This window comes from Teleopsis dalmanni, chromosome 1 (genome assembly GCF_002237135.1).
Source record: "Teleopsis dalmanni isolate 2A chromosome 1, ASM223713v2, whole genome shotgun sequence".
NCBI classification, from domain to species: Eukaryota; Metazoa; Arthropoda; class Insecta; order Diptera; family Diopsidae; genus Teleopsis; species Teleopsis dalmanni.
Genome location: NC_051846.1, coordinates 50,781,482 through 50,797,345, shown reverse-complemented (window position 1 = coordinate 50,797,345; position 15,864 = coordinate 50,781,482). Strand labels below are relative to the sequence as shown.

Here is a 15,864-nt window from a genome sequence, read left to right as displayed (position 1 = left end):
TTTACGTTCACGAATTTGTGTAAATCTATAAAGATAACTCGGGACTTCATCGATAATTTGCATTTGTATTGTACTTAACCGCCCGCTGCCTCTAGCCTTACAGTGCTGTTGCGTAGAAATCAATGGAAATCGATGCGCAGAAGCATTAAATCTACATTTATTGTATTTGTATTCTGATGAATTTTTAAAAGTTGTAGTGCTTGGCTTGAGTTGCCCGTTCAACTATAGTACCATATGTAAGTTTAACACACTCCTCAATAATATCAACGAGGAGCATCAACTTCTTGCTAAACATTCCTTGTAAGTATAAAAGATTACGCAGGATCATTATGACGATATTGCATTTTCACTTCAATTTGTTTTAAACCAAAACTTTAAATTTTTTGGCTTTTCTGATAATGTAAATTCCAGTATATATTTTATCTCCTTTGCTTACTTTTTATTAATTCTTAACATCAACAATTCTGAGAACTTCTAGTAATAATAGAAACTACTAGATATACTGTCAGTGGTAGAAAACGTTATAATAAAACAATAATATCTTAGAGTAGACTCTATATATACAAGTATATAAGTCAATCCTTCAGATATTAAGAAAATATAGAACTTTTATTTTAAAGTAAGTTCACTAAATAAATAAGTTTAAAATGTTTTTGAATGTTAATTAATAAGAAAACTTCATTTTTGGGCTTATTACATTTTTTACATAACTGGAAGAATTTTTTTTATAAAGTATTATATAAATATTTGATTTCTCAACTTATTTTAAATTTCTCTTAAATTTATTTTTATTGATCTCTTATTGATCTTTATAAAGACCATAGAAATTGAATAGACAAATTGTAAAGCATTTGACATTTTAATAATTGCCATATTATTCTTAATTATATTTTTAATTATTAAGGGCTCCATAAATACATTTTAGAGCTTATAAATTATAAATTTGTGAATATTGCACATATTGCGTTTTCGGAAATTAAATTGCCCATGTCTTGAAAATGCTATTTAATATACATGTGACATCGATGTTATATATATTGTATCACTTTCACCATATTATTATAAAATTAGTTATTTAAATTTGTACTAAACTATTTATTAAATTGTGCTCTAAATATATGTTAAATGGTGTTGAGTAAGGACTTCATGGCTTGGAGTGTATACGACTACTCAAATATAAATTCATAAATTTGCTGGTGTGAATTGTTATTATTGAAAGTGAATTCAGTGTTAAACATGAGAGCCTTTAAAAAGTTGTCAGTAATCAGTTTTCCGTCATCTTGTTCAATTGGGCTTATCGGTTCATTTGAGTTTAACATCTGATTAACGCAAGTTATAGTGTCACTACTTCATGGATTGAAGCAGGAGTCACCACGTTTTAAATGTTTACTATAGTGTTATGAAACTACAGCTATAATAATAGTGATATTTTTTATACTTTAATTGTAATTTATTTTTATTATGGAATAGTTTAGATGTTATAAAATCTAAACTAAGGTAAAATTTAAAAACATGTAGTTCGTGGATAAATAATCCATTACTTGTATAGATATAACATATACATAACATATTATGATATTCTAGTTGTATGCAATATATTTAACATATTTTTATAAACTAAATATCTAATAATTTTAAATTCGTATAGTTTCAAAATTTAGATAAGTATTATATCAATATATTACGAACAAAGATATATTACGAACAAAGTTTATATTACGATCATACTTAGATAGATATTTGTAATGTAGGGAAAAGGACATGTACATATATCAAGTATACAAGCAGATCTTTGAGAAATTCATCCATTATATTGAAGTAATCGGCGATGATCACAGATTTTAGTTTGTAAACAGAGTAAACTTCTCATAAACACGTTAATTAGATGAAACTATTCAATAAAAGCCTAAACAAGTTTTAATATTTAATTAATTAATTTAATTATTTAATATGAGGTCTTTATACATAGCTCAGTCTTTTGTACAGATAATACAAATATACTGCACTTCAAAGGTAGAGATCCACTACTAATCGTCCTAGTATTATAAAATTTTAAATGTATGTCACTGAAGAAATTACAATACGCACACTTATTGTCAATAGATGATCTCACTTAAATACTTATTTTTGAAAAATCCTGTTTATCCTGTTTTGATGTAGCCAAAATATAATATATTTATCGGTTGAATCCTACAAGTTATACGATTTATACAATAATGTAAAATTTATCTTTTGTATTACACTTTTTAACTTTCTCCTAATTATTATCACTATTAGAAGAAGCAATTACACACTATGATTTAGAAGTTTTATTCTGCATTCCAAAAAATTTTCAAGTTGTGTTGTCTTAATAGTTATTCAATAGAATTCTTCAATTAACAGTGAACTAATTTATATATATTTGTGTCAATTGTGTGATTAAATTACTTCATAAATATGTACTTAACTGACTCTATTTTATTCCCTTAAATATTTTATAAGTTTAGAGTTCGAAACGTTTTTATACAACAATAGATACATTGTATACTCGATAAAAATTAAATTTATCACAAGTTGGTATTATGACCAATCATTGATATCGGACAGTAGTTGCAAATAAATTCCCCAATGATGTCAACCTGTCATTGTTCATAATATAAAGTCTGCAAACTTATGCATATGTTTGTTTCAATAAAATGAAAAATAAGTTAAATTTAACTTAATTAATCTATCATATCATACATACAATCAGTACTAAACTCAATGCAAATATATACAATTAAATAAACAAAAGTCAAAGTGCCAGTTAACAACAATTAAGAAATAACAAAACCCACTAAAAATATTTGTTAAATATGAGAAAAAATGACTGTAGAACTTTTTTAAATACATAATTTCAACCGAAAAATGGCAAAAATAAGACATTTTGATTGATTAAAGTACTTTTATAAAAATATTTACTACTCAGCTAAATTTCAGGAAAAAAGTAATATTTTCGACAGTATTAAATTGATATAAAGTAAGACAATATTTTGTCAAAAAGAAAAATGTTTTTTAAATAAACTGCATAAATATAAAAAAAAATAAATAACCTAAATATTTTTCTTTACATCAATTATTTCTTATATCCACTCCTCTTTTCTTAAAAAACCACAAATGAGATGAGAAAATAAAACAACTGGTACCAAATGTCGACACTAATAAGTAAATATAGAAGTATCAAATCAATTAATTTAAATAGAACCAAAATGAACAACATTTCATCCATTGTTACCAGTAATGGCTTATTACGATGGCAGATATAGAGTCATAGAGTTAATGATCATTGATAATAGTGATCTAACTGATGATCATTGTGACCTCTGCTAAGAGATGTTCAGCACTGGTAAGACACATAGTTGCATCTATTTGAAATTTCAAGAATTTTCATGAAGAAAATCAATTTAATTAAAATGATACAGAATAAATCTTGAATCAATGTGTGTGTTATAAGTCTTCTCAAGAAAATCAAACCTTTGGAAATGGGTACATCTTAAAAAAAAGTTTTAGGCAATGCAACGGATATATACGCAATTAACGTCTAATCTGTTAAAGTCTACCTATACCTTTTGTTGCTTCAACGGAGCTCTTATTACAGTGGATCATTCAAATGGTCACAGACACTATTGAGTAAAAGTGCTTTAGATAATAACTTGCATTTGCTCAAGCAAGGCAGATGAACTATATAACTTCTATATTAATTAAACAAGAGCCAACTGCGCAAACGTCTAAGACCTCGTAGCAAAGCCAATTTTCCATGATTCTGCCACATGTCTTTAATGACAATATTTCTCCACTTTTTTTTTTAGTTTGTTTTTAGTTTAATTTGCAAAATTTATTAATATTTTTTCTTTATCAATAATATTAGGAGCAGGACTTGTCGCAGTCCATGATAATATATTAATATTTTGCTGTTGATATGGAGCCATTCACATACGGTACATACATACACTTATTTATTATTTTTGGTTAAAAATTATCAAATTTATTTATTTATTTATTAAAGATCTTATAAAATTTTTGCAATGGTAACACCTAATTTATGTAAGTTTTATCTAATTAACCTTACTCGAAATTCTGGTAAAAACCAACATTCGCTGCCATACCGACATAATTTACTATTTCCCTCAATTTACCATCAATTTACTCGAACTCGCAAACGGCCATTATTTCAATTCACAGCATTTATAAAAGGAAGCATACAGTTTCGTTCACATTTTTCTTATGTCAACATTACATTGACTAATATTGTATATCTCCATTTTTACAAGCTAATGCACACACACATGATTTCTGCTTTAATTTAAATAATTAAAACAAAAATAAATACAAATTAGTATAATTCATTAATTAGTTTTTAGATTTAATTATATTACCACTTATTGTGGCGCCATATGTTATCTATTTAATTATGTGTGGAAAGCAAGTCTGTTAAAATTTCCGAAACCATACATTATAAATAAGCGGTTACATATTTGCTGCTGTATTCCTTCTGTTATCAGCACAGAAACTCACCACAGCCAATGCTTTTTCTTGTTTTTGGTATTTTCTTTTATCTTTTACAAGTTCATATTGACCACTGCTTAAAGCTCAAAGACGGCGTTACCGTAAAAAAGCTAAATAGTTAGCATGCGAGGTGACAGGCGGGAGAAGGCAATCGAGAAGACACCAAACAGCTGTTATGCCAAATGCTTAAGCATTCGCTTGCCCGCCGATGTTTTGCACTTTTCAGTTAAATTGAAATTGTTGCTTCGTTAGGTTGTTCGATCGGGCAAAGTAACGTAGAAACTCACTGTGGGAGTTGCGTGTTAAATATGTGATTTTTTGCGATTTTACCTAACAAATTTATATGAATAAATTTGAGTTTAGTGAAATTATTGCAATATAAAATTTATGTAAATTATTAAGTATAAATAATATGGGAAATACCGCGTTTTTAAATTGGCAAATGAAATCTGTAATCTAATGAAATCTCGGTAAAGTGCAACAAGTGTGGGTTAAATTAATAACAGAGAAAAAGATAAATAAAAAATTACTTTAAATAAATTTACAATAATTTCTATTTATTAACAAATATTTAAATTACTTATTTGCTTGCTTTAGCATTGCTGTTATTATGATATAGTGTAGTGTTATTTAGTGTTGGTGTTTTTATTGTTGCTCTGATGACACATTGAGTACATAAAGCAAGTTATTCTTTTGTCGTTAATATTTATTTATTTATTGTATAAAATTATTTCGTTTACCGGTTTAAAAGTCTCTCAATAAGAAATATATAATTACAGATAATTTACACAAACAAAACTAGAAAGCGGCTATTTATTAAACGTTTGACCGATAAGAAGTGAATTGTTTAAACAATTGCACAAATCAGGTTTTCATATAGCATAAATTATTTGAAAGGTAAATGTGAAAGAATAAAATTTAATAATTATTTAATTATTTTGTAATCATTTATGTCTACAATTAAATTAAATTAAAAGCAAGAAAGTAAAAAGCATATATTTTATTCCTATATAATATAGTATATTGTACATAATAGCCACGTATTTAATAGTATTTAAATGAAAAAAAAAAATTACAAGGCATTAATTACGTGCAATGAAATTTCTTCTCTTGATACGAAAAGTTTTCTATTTAGAAATACTTTTTGTTTATAAAATTTAAGTTTATATTTATTTGTATATATCTATATATATATACTTATCTATATATAATACCTATGTGTATAGTTTGTTTCACAATCATATATTTTTAATTAGATAGCTTTGATTTGAAGTAAAGCTGTCAAAATAAAAAAGCAAAAAACTCGTACATGTATGTTATATACAATATATGTGATAAAAATTAATTGATGATAACCAAACAATTTTTTTTACTTCAAGCACCTATTTATTTAGTTTTTAAATAAATAAATAAATTATATTAATTAACTAATTACTTGCGGTTAAAAACATAGCAAATATACTTTCACACATAATTTCTTAAAAATTCTCTTATGTCTTTTTGCTTTTAATTTTCTTAATAATTTTTAATCCATTGCATATCTTATGTATGGTGTATATATGTACGCATTTATTTTTCACACTTTAATTTAAATGTTTTTAATCAATCACGTTGAAAATCCCATATTTTAATTATTCGTCAACAATTGATAAAAAACATATCATTGCAAAATAGAACAAATGGCATTACCCTGATATCAATAAATTTACAGTAGCCATAAAATTCAATAAACTTTTGTGTAAGTGGCTTCGGTGAAAAAAAAAACAAATAAAATATATATGAAAATTTATTTTTTTTTAAATATTGATTATTAATTGGGAAACTAAATTAAAAAAATTATTATGAAAATATATACACTTTCATAAAACATATATACATTTCACTTAGTTTATATATTCTTCAGAAACGTTTTATAGATTGCACACATGTTTTATATTTTGTTTATTTTGTCTTACTGAACTTAATTAATATATTAGTGTTAATTATGTTAAACATGAAATTTAAATTTACTGATTTTTATATTTTAACTTTATATTTAGACCATATGGTATATTAGAAAATGGCAACATTAATATAAAAGATATTAAATTGAAACTAGTACATAAATGCTGGTGAGATTACTTTCTAATCGGTTCAGTAATCAAAGTCCTCTACCTAAATATATAAAAAAACAATTTTTATTCAAATTCAATCAAAACTTTAAGCTAAAGAAATGTATAAACGCATAAAAATTAATATATCTAACTATTTATGAGTGATTCTCGAAATAAACAAATAAAGGCTGAATTAGCTGTGCTGTACCAAATTTATTGATCTGTGCTATCTTTTGGAAAACAATGTATTCGATTATTCTTGCCAAAGTAAAATTAATATGAAACTCAGTAATCAATTAAGTTATGATAATTCATAAAAACTCATAAAAAAATCTTATATCAGCTGATACAAACATCGATCAATGACATTGTTTTTTTATGTGTGTAAAGTATTTAGTGATCGGATTGAACTTATATTATTTGTGTTTTTATACTGTTTTGGTTTGTATGTATGTATTCTCTTATAACGAATGGCTTTTTCTGCACTATGCCTTTACATTTTTTATGTTCGTTATGGCATCGATAATTAATTCAGCTTTTACTAGTTGTATGTTATGTAAATGTCGCTGACAAGATCTATTAAAAGATATAAAGTCAGAAAGGGAGAGGGGATCAGAGTAAGTGAGAGCTGTGCAGAATAAGAATGAAAGTAGGGAATATTAGCAATATAAGTGCAACATCAAATTAGAACTATCTTATTTAATGGCCTATCTTCCTCCTCGTCAACGCTGTGAACAATATTGGAAAGGAATTTACTAAATGTCCTTACAAGATCCTATTAATGTACGAATTAAACTCGAATGCTCTCCTTTTCTAGTTTCATTTTTTAACTATAAAATTTTGATCAGCAATGAGACTGATTTTTACCTTAATGACTTTGTTATAAAGCTTAATTGCTAAGTTTAATGCAAAAAAAATTTAATTCTAATTCACTAGCTACCGGCGCACTCTGCGAACTGAACTGTTTGGTGCAGTTTAACAGGTATAGAATCATTTTATCACTTCTAAAATTAAAGAAATACTGTAGTGGTGGCCGATCTTAAAAGCTTTTTTGTTTCGAAAATAATTAGCTCTTTAGTTTGTATGGGATAATACCACATACCATGTTGTTAGAACAATCATTAACTTATTCAGGTTTGTGGATAACGTAATCGTCAAACGAAGCTGGCCATCACTTGTCGGGTTAAATAAATGTGTTGGTTTGAGCATATAAGTTATAGTAATAGCAGACTTAGCAACCAGTATTATTTAAAAAATACATTGCTCTTCAGTTAGTACTTAGAAAGACTAAACAAAACATTTCATTGTTATATAATTTAGCATAATTATATGAAAAAAATGACTAAAGTTTTATAATTATTTAATATTATTTTGGAATAAAAAGTTTGTATGGAAAATTACAAATGTCAGCTTAACTTTTTATTTATATATAATATTTTAATTTCTTTATTTGTTTTAAAATTAAAATTTTCAGTCGATGTAATATATTATAATTATGAAATAAATGGACATAAAATTATAATAATTCTGGATCAAATATCCATTACTGAATAAAAATGATTGTGTTTCACTATTTTCGCTTACATGAAGTCTTTTTATTACTTCTGTTTAAGAAAATAGTAAATAAACTCATATTGTTACCAACAATTTTATAAATAACCTCATTTCCATAATGAAGTTGTTAAATCACGTTAATAAACCAAGTTGTTACATCAAGATCTTAAGTCCAGTTTGTAAAATAAAGTATGTGAGAATTATTAAACACAGCAATACACATTACATTTTCCAAAACGAAAGCGTGGTTGTATTAATTTATTTTCAATATTTTGGGGTAAGAGCAGAAGATTGAATTTAAAAATTTTTCTTTTATTAGTGGGATGTGGAAGTGTGACTTATAAAAGCAGGTAAACTTAGATTAAATAATTGTATTTTTAATTTGTGTTTTCTGATTTTCTGGTTCCATTTGAAACTTACTTTATATTTTTTACTTAGATTGTTTAAATAATTTTAACGTTTGATATATTGAAGCTCGAATTTGGAATATAATGAATTCTTTTCATTTATATACATAATTACTATTATTCGTATCCAAATTATTAATTTCATGTTTAATAATTATCTGCTCGTATTTTTCTTGTAATGTTTGTATAAATGTTCAAGTTGTCTTATAAGTATTTTACTATTATTTTTTTCAATTTAGTTTTAATTATCACAAAGGAGTTGTTTAAATGTGTTACTTGATTTTTACAGTATAATAAATGATGTAATACATTTTTCCAAACTCTACTAAGTGTTTATTAATTTAAATGAAATTGTATAATTTTGCAATTAACGTTTAAGCACAGCATTATACATATTAATTTTTGCATTTTCATTACAAAATATTATTTTTATTATGAATTTTAATTTTTAAAAAATTTTAAGAATTACATCGTTTATTTTTCTTCAAAGTTACTGAGTTGTATAATTCAATACAGCAGTAGAGAGATTGCGCAGATAGTATATGAATATATTTTTTCTCTGCCTCTACTTATCTTACTATAAAACTTTTTAAAATTCTCATACACGACTTTATTCATTTCATTAATTGTTATAGCTTTTGTTTTTCATTTAAATAATTTTTTTTTGCATTTGTGTAATATAATTAAATATTATTATAGATTTAATATCTTATGTTATAGAACTTTTATTATGACTTTGACTAATTTTTTTTTAATTTCATCGTTTTCGCATATTTGCGTTTATTAATATTTGTTATATATTAAAAATTATTACAGATATAATCTTTTAACTTAGTTCAATAATTGGGATCATTATTTATATGTTTATATATATTATCATATATTATCATATATATTACATGTATTATATTATAATAAATATAATCATATATATGTTATTATATATTATATGTGTATATTATTATGTATATTATATTATTATATTATCAAGCATTCATTTATTAATAAATAAAAAATAGTAACGCATATTTTAAAACGGGTTTTAAGACTACATATAACTTACTTAAGCCGAAATCTCTTTCTATGTGTTATAGTTCTAGCAATATGACCATAACTATGGCATTAGAAAAAAATGACTAGTAATTTTAAGAGAGAAATCATAGGTTGAAAAAACTTAAAAATAATAACTTGGATTATTCTGATATATAGTATAAGTTTTAAAAAAATCTTAACGAGTTATATATAATTTGTGGTCGCAATATCGTGGAAAAGTTAGGGCAAAATTTTAAAGCTTGTAATGTCTATAATTTAACTTCTGAAACCGTACACGTATTATTAAAACGTAAAATCGTTGTTGTTAACCAAAGTGTAGATGAGATTTTGTTTTTGACATAAGATTACAAGAATTAGTGAAATTAACTCAATGTTTTACAATGAATTCTCGAATTCTCGTCAGTTACTTGGCCTTTCTCCTTTCACCGTTCTGTAGTTGTATTTTCACAATCTTAACGAGTCCATTAATCTCTATTGATCCATCTGTTTCTTGGTCGTCGACCTTTTCATATACCTACAATTTCTAATTCTAATTCCTTTAGATGTTTTTGTTTGATAGACATTTTGATTATTAGCCATAAAAAATTTTTAATTTTTTCAAAACGTTTTGTTAGGTAAATTTTCATGAGATAAACTTGTTCATAATTATAGCGTCTTTAAAATACTTTATTCTAGAACTGACGAAAATTTGTTTTTTTAATTTAGCAGGCCTTCTTGCTTCTTTTTTGGTCATACAGGAACTGTCTTATATACAATATGTATTTCGGCTTTAAAGTTTTTTATTACAAATTTTTTTTTGTCCTTTTTGTATTTCTATAACAATAATGATACTTTGAAACAATTATATGTACATAAGGAAATAATGAAATGTTCTTTGTGGTTTTAAACCCTGAGTTTTCCCGTATATAACCCAACCTAACCTAACAAAATTACGTATTTAAATAATTTTTTTAATATATACAATTTGTCCATTAAACTATCATTTTTATTAATATTTGTTTTCAATTTATTTTAAATTAAACATTTGCAAACATAGATTTTTTGACTATTCTTAAGCCCACTTAATTATTTCTCTTTACTAAGTTTTATTATCTACTATATATAACAAGTTACTGCAATTTAATATATTTTGCACTCATTATGTTATATTAATATAAGTGTACACATATTTAAATATTTAATAATTTTTTACTTTTATTTTTTAATTTTTATATTTACATATTCAAAAACCTTAATAAAAAAAAATGATTTCAAAATGCATTGAACTGATTTTGTTTTTAATTTTTAATTTAAATCTTGTTTAAGTAAAATTTTTAATATTTTAGGTATTCGCAGACGACATAATTAAAGTAACACAGGTTTTATCTGTTTTACTTATGTGTATTCACATAAGTAGTATTGACTTTTTTTGTCTTTTTCCTCTCTTGGCAAGGATATCAACTTTAATTGGAAAAAATTATTATATATCTGACATTATTTTAAACGCATTCAATTCTCGTGATTCACTTTAAGATTTATAGAGAAAAATGCAGAAATCTTGTTTTTCAAGGTAGTTCACAATTTTTATATATTGACCATGACGTTTACAACTGGGCAAGGGATAAATGCATTTCAATATTTTTATTTCGCCATAAAATTTGCACTTAAGATTTGCTAATAATTATTAAATTCTTAAAATCTTATTGTATCTTGTATTAAAACGAACATACATTACATACATAATTAAAAATATAAAATAAGTCTTAAATTGTAAGAAAATTAAACATAAAATATTTTATTTCCCAGTTTTTTGCATCACAAATTATCAATTTAATGTCACCGCAATTTTAATTACACATATCTCACCCGAGGTTTTATCTACAGTTCTGCGGAACAAAGAATTAATTTTGTTGAAGACATACATATGCCGCATATCATTTTCAGATAATATATATGGTTATGGAAAAAAATAACATAAAAGTTATTTGGTATAATATAAGTTTGTTGCAATAATAAACAGATGTATATTATTATGTAAAACATATTTAAAAGTTTGTTCTGATAAGAAATTTTTAATTAATAATGCAATTTTTCTTAAATTTTTAATTGCAGCAATATTTTAAAATTTTTATTGAAGAAATTAATTCTTCAAATTAATTTAAAATTGTGATCCCATGTAATGTAACTATGTTTAATTTACTTTAAATTATTGTAATTTAATTTATTTTAATGAAATTTATTTTTTTTAATTTAATTTAAAGAAATTTAATATATTACAATATAATTTAATATTACTTATCTTAAATCAATTTAATTTGATTTGATTTAATTTAATTTCATTTAATTTAAATTAAATTTAATTTGATTTAAATTACATTAATTTAATTTAATTTAATTTTACCGAATTTAGTTTAGATCAAATTAATTTAATTTAATTTAGTTTAATTTAATTAATATAATTAAATTTAATTTAATTTAATTTTATTTTAATTTATTTTATAAAATTGAATTGAATTGAATTTAATTTGATTTAATTTACTTATTTTTTAAATTTATTTTAATTTATTTGAGTTTAATTTAATTTAATTTAATTTAATGTAATTTATTTTAATCTAATATATATTAATTCAATATAATTAATTTAATTTATATTAATTATATTAATTTAATTTAACTTGGTTTATTAATTGCTTTATTAAATTTTAACGAAATTTTAATATTTAATTAAATAATTTTTAAAGCAGTTGTTTTGAACATTGGCAAATACCTATTATACTGTTTTTACAAACACTTCATTAGTTTATTAGCCGTTGTAATTATAGACTTACACCATGCTACGTTTAACCTTTAAACCTATTGGCGACAAATAAATCGATTAATTTAATATAATCTTGTTACAATTTGTTACCAGAAAAAAAAGTTATCTATTTTAAAATAAGTTTCATCCTCATAATTTACTTTTCAAAAAAATTTAATTTAATTTATTTGAATTAAAATTAATTTAATTTATTTTCAATGAATTCAATGAATTTTATTTTTAGTTATATATGTTTTATTTTTTAATTTTTGTAAAAATTTATGGAAAAATACTTTCTTTCTGAATATTTGATATTTATAAATATATTAATTTATATTATGTTGTTGTTTATGTATAGATTTATATATTATTATTATATATATTTTTAAACTTTTTTATTAAATACATTATTTATTTATTTATTTATTTATTTATTTATTTATTTATTTATTTATTATTTATTATTTATTTATTTTCAACTTTTTTTATAGCATAATTTCATATTTTTTAGTAGATGAATAGTTATACAGAGCAATAAGTGATTAATAAAACATTTAACATATATATTACATTTCTATTGAAAAAGATTTTATAGTGCAACACATTAATATCCAAGGTTGACAAAATATTATTTTAATGAATTTATCAATATAATAATTGATAATGGTTATGAAATTATTTTACATAAATTTATAAGCAACCCAAACAATTATTGGTTCCGAAGCTGTTTTGTCACAAATTATGTGTGACAGCGCAAACGATTTCATCAATGAAATGCTCAGATACTCAGATATTGTGTACCTTGAATTTTTTAAGTGTATAAAACACTAAAGCATTGAGAACAAATACGTCCATCTGGCTATTTCAATATTGCACCTTTTGGCTTTAATATTTTGAATTTCAAAAATTCTTCATCTTTAAATATTTGCGTTTTTGACAATTTTATATTTATTTTACATTTCAACCTACCAGATACAAAAAAACGAGTTTTCTGTTTACTATGAAGTGAAAAAAATTATAAACTAAACAGAAAAAAAATAATGTTTACTTTAATTTTTTGTAGTTTCCAGTTTGAGTATTTAACACGTTTCAGTAGATTTTAGCATTTTTATTGTTGGGAATTAATGAAGTGGATTAGTGCATGTAATAATAGCAGGAAAAATATAAATACAATATAAATACATAAAAATGCAAATGTTGTAAGTTTTGAATTAATTTGTATAATTGTTATATTATTAAAATCACGAGTGAAATATAATTAGAGAAAAAGTTTTATGGAGTGCATTTTTTGTTATTTACAGTGGGGCAAGCGTCTCATGGTAACAAATAAATTCTTAGTAAAAAATAAATAAATAAATTACTTAAAAAAAATTTTATTTTTAATGAGAAAATTAATAAAATTCAGAACAAAATGCATAAACAAAAATATTTGTTTATAAACCTGGTTTAATGAGTTTAATTTGTGACGAACCTGGCAAAGAATATCAACGAATTTCGTATAATATGTTGAAAGAAGAACGTATTAGTTTTAAAAGACTTTTGATAAATAACAATAAAATCGATGACTGTACCGAAAAAATTAAAAATTCAAAATACAATTTATAAAAAAATTTTTTGTAATTAAAGTTAATTATTTAACTATTGACCAATTAGCTTCCAAACTATGGAAGCATAAACCAGGCTTTAATTTAATAATAAATATTTATTAAAAGTTTAACATAGTCTGGTTATCTGTGAACAATACCTAAAATAATGTATTGTTTTTAACACTAACAAGTTTTCACATGAAGTTTAGTACAATAGTGCCTCAACCTGCGGCACCAATTTTTGGGTTTACAAAAATAAATTCCAAATCTATTGACCAGTCGCGGGATATATACAACAGTACTTTAACTTTTAGTAACTAAAGACACCAATATGCATGATAATCTCAAGATATTTGGGACTTATAAAGATAGTTCCGGAATCCCGGGATTAAAGTCATGATCACGAAAATTCATAACAATAGAATAAAGATGAAAACAAGTTTTATATAAACTTTACATAACATAATATTATACGCAATTATCTGATTACTTTAAAATATTACAAATTTCAGTCAAATTAATAATATAAATAATATTAGTAATATTTTTTCAAATAATACCTTCTAAATACTGAGGCATTTCATTTTTATGAGAAATGTGTTAATGAAAGAATATAAATAATTTACATACATAGTCTCCAGAAGTACACTTTTACTTCAACACTGGCAGAATGAATAACTAAATATATAGTTAAATATATTTTGTAAGTAATGTCCGATATCTCCACTGATTTGAAATATATCAATTTCCTCTACTTGATTGCCTATGAAATCATATAGACAATAACATATTTTTTTTAATCACGTATGAGATATATTACATAATTTTAATTTAATGTATAAATATATATGTCTTATTATATGCAATAATATTAGTAATAAAAACAAAATGATTGGTTTAAAATATGAATACTTTTTAATTTTTTTTTCTTCTATTTTGCTTCTTAATAAAAAAGACATGTTGTTGACATAATTTAATCACAACTACAAGGTTCGTAGATTCACTAATCCTAAAACTTTTTGATATAAAAAAGGACGAGATCTCGGTATTTAAAGGTCTCAAGCATCATTAGCCAATACACACCTTCTCTAGGTCGCATTACGTTAATCTTGCAAATGGAATATATGCTAACTAAATCTAAAATGGAGTTTAGAAATATGAATTGGTTCATTAGTATAACATCTTACTACTTCTTGGAAAATTGTTTTTATATGAGTAACTTTAAGGTTTTAACCCCAGCTGCAAGAAAACTAATATATAAATTATTCTTAGCTTTTAAAACAATAAACAATAGTCAATAATCGATCCATGGCAGACAAAAAATTATGATTTTCATGCTGACCCAAATATGCCTACTCTTGAATAGGAAATAAATAAACTGACTCAAATTTACGAGGATAGGCATTGCTAGACATAAAATTTTAAGAAAATTAAATTATAATTTAATTAACTAAAACTAAATTAAAGAATTTTAAGTAATTGAAATTAACTAAAACTAAATTAAATTTAGAAAAGTTGTTATGAAATTTGTTTTTTTTTTGTCACGTAGAGTCAACGTTCTCATTTTGAAAATTTCATTTTATTCTGGATTCTGGGTGGTCCTTGGAATCTCGGTGGGGCCTAAAGTATAGTGACACCAAAATTAATTCGATAATTCGTTTTCAGAATATATTGAAAGAAAAGATTTGTATATTTCATTTATTTGTAAATAAAATTGATTAAAATTCTATGTAAACAACTTGTTTGCTTAATTTGACTCGTTTCTCTTTAGTAAATAATAAATTAATATGTTAATATAAAAAACATTAGCTTAAAATGTTTATATTTTAAAAAAATAGAAATATAAATAACAACAATATACGAATAAAAAA

The 15,864-nt window shown here is 23.6% G+C and overlaps 1 protein-coding gene across 2 annotated transcripts in view; it reads left to right on the top strand.

Moving 5' to 3' along the window:
- The first annotated feature begins 4,740 nt into the window (after positions 1 to 4,740).
- Positions 4,741 to 15,864, top strand: part of LOC119673464 (G-protein coupled receptor Mth2-like) — a 67,326-nt gene continuing 56,202 nt past the window's right edge. The window contains exons 1-2 of one of the 2 annotated variants that reach the window (XM_038084742.1): positions 4,741 to 4,994; positions 5,304 to 5,421. The gene's annotated coding sequence lies outside the window, so the exon portion shown is untranslated. Of the gene's footprint in view, positions 5,011 to 5,303; positions 5,422 to 15,864 lie in introns of both variants that reach the window. The other variant, XM_038084741.1, reaches the window with a different exon arrangement.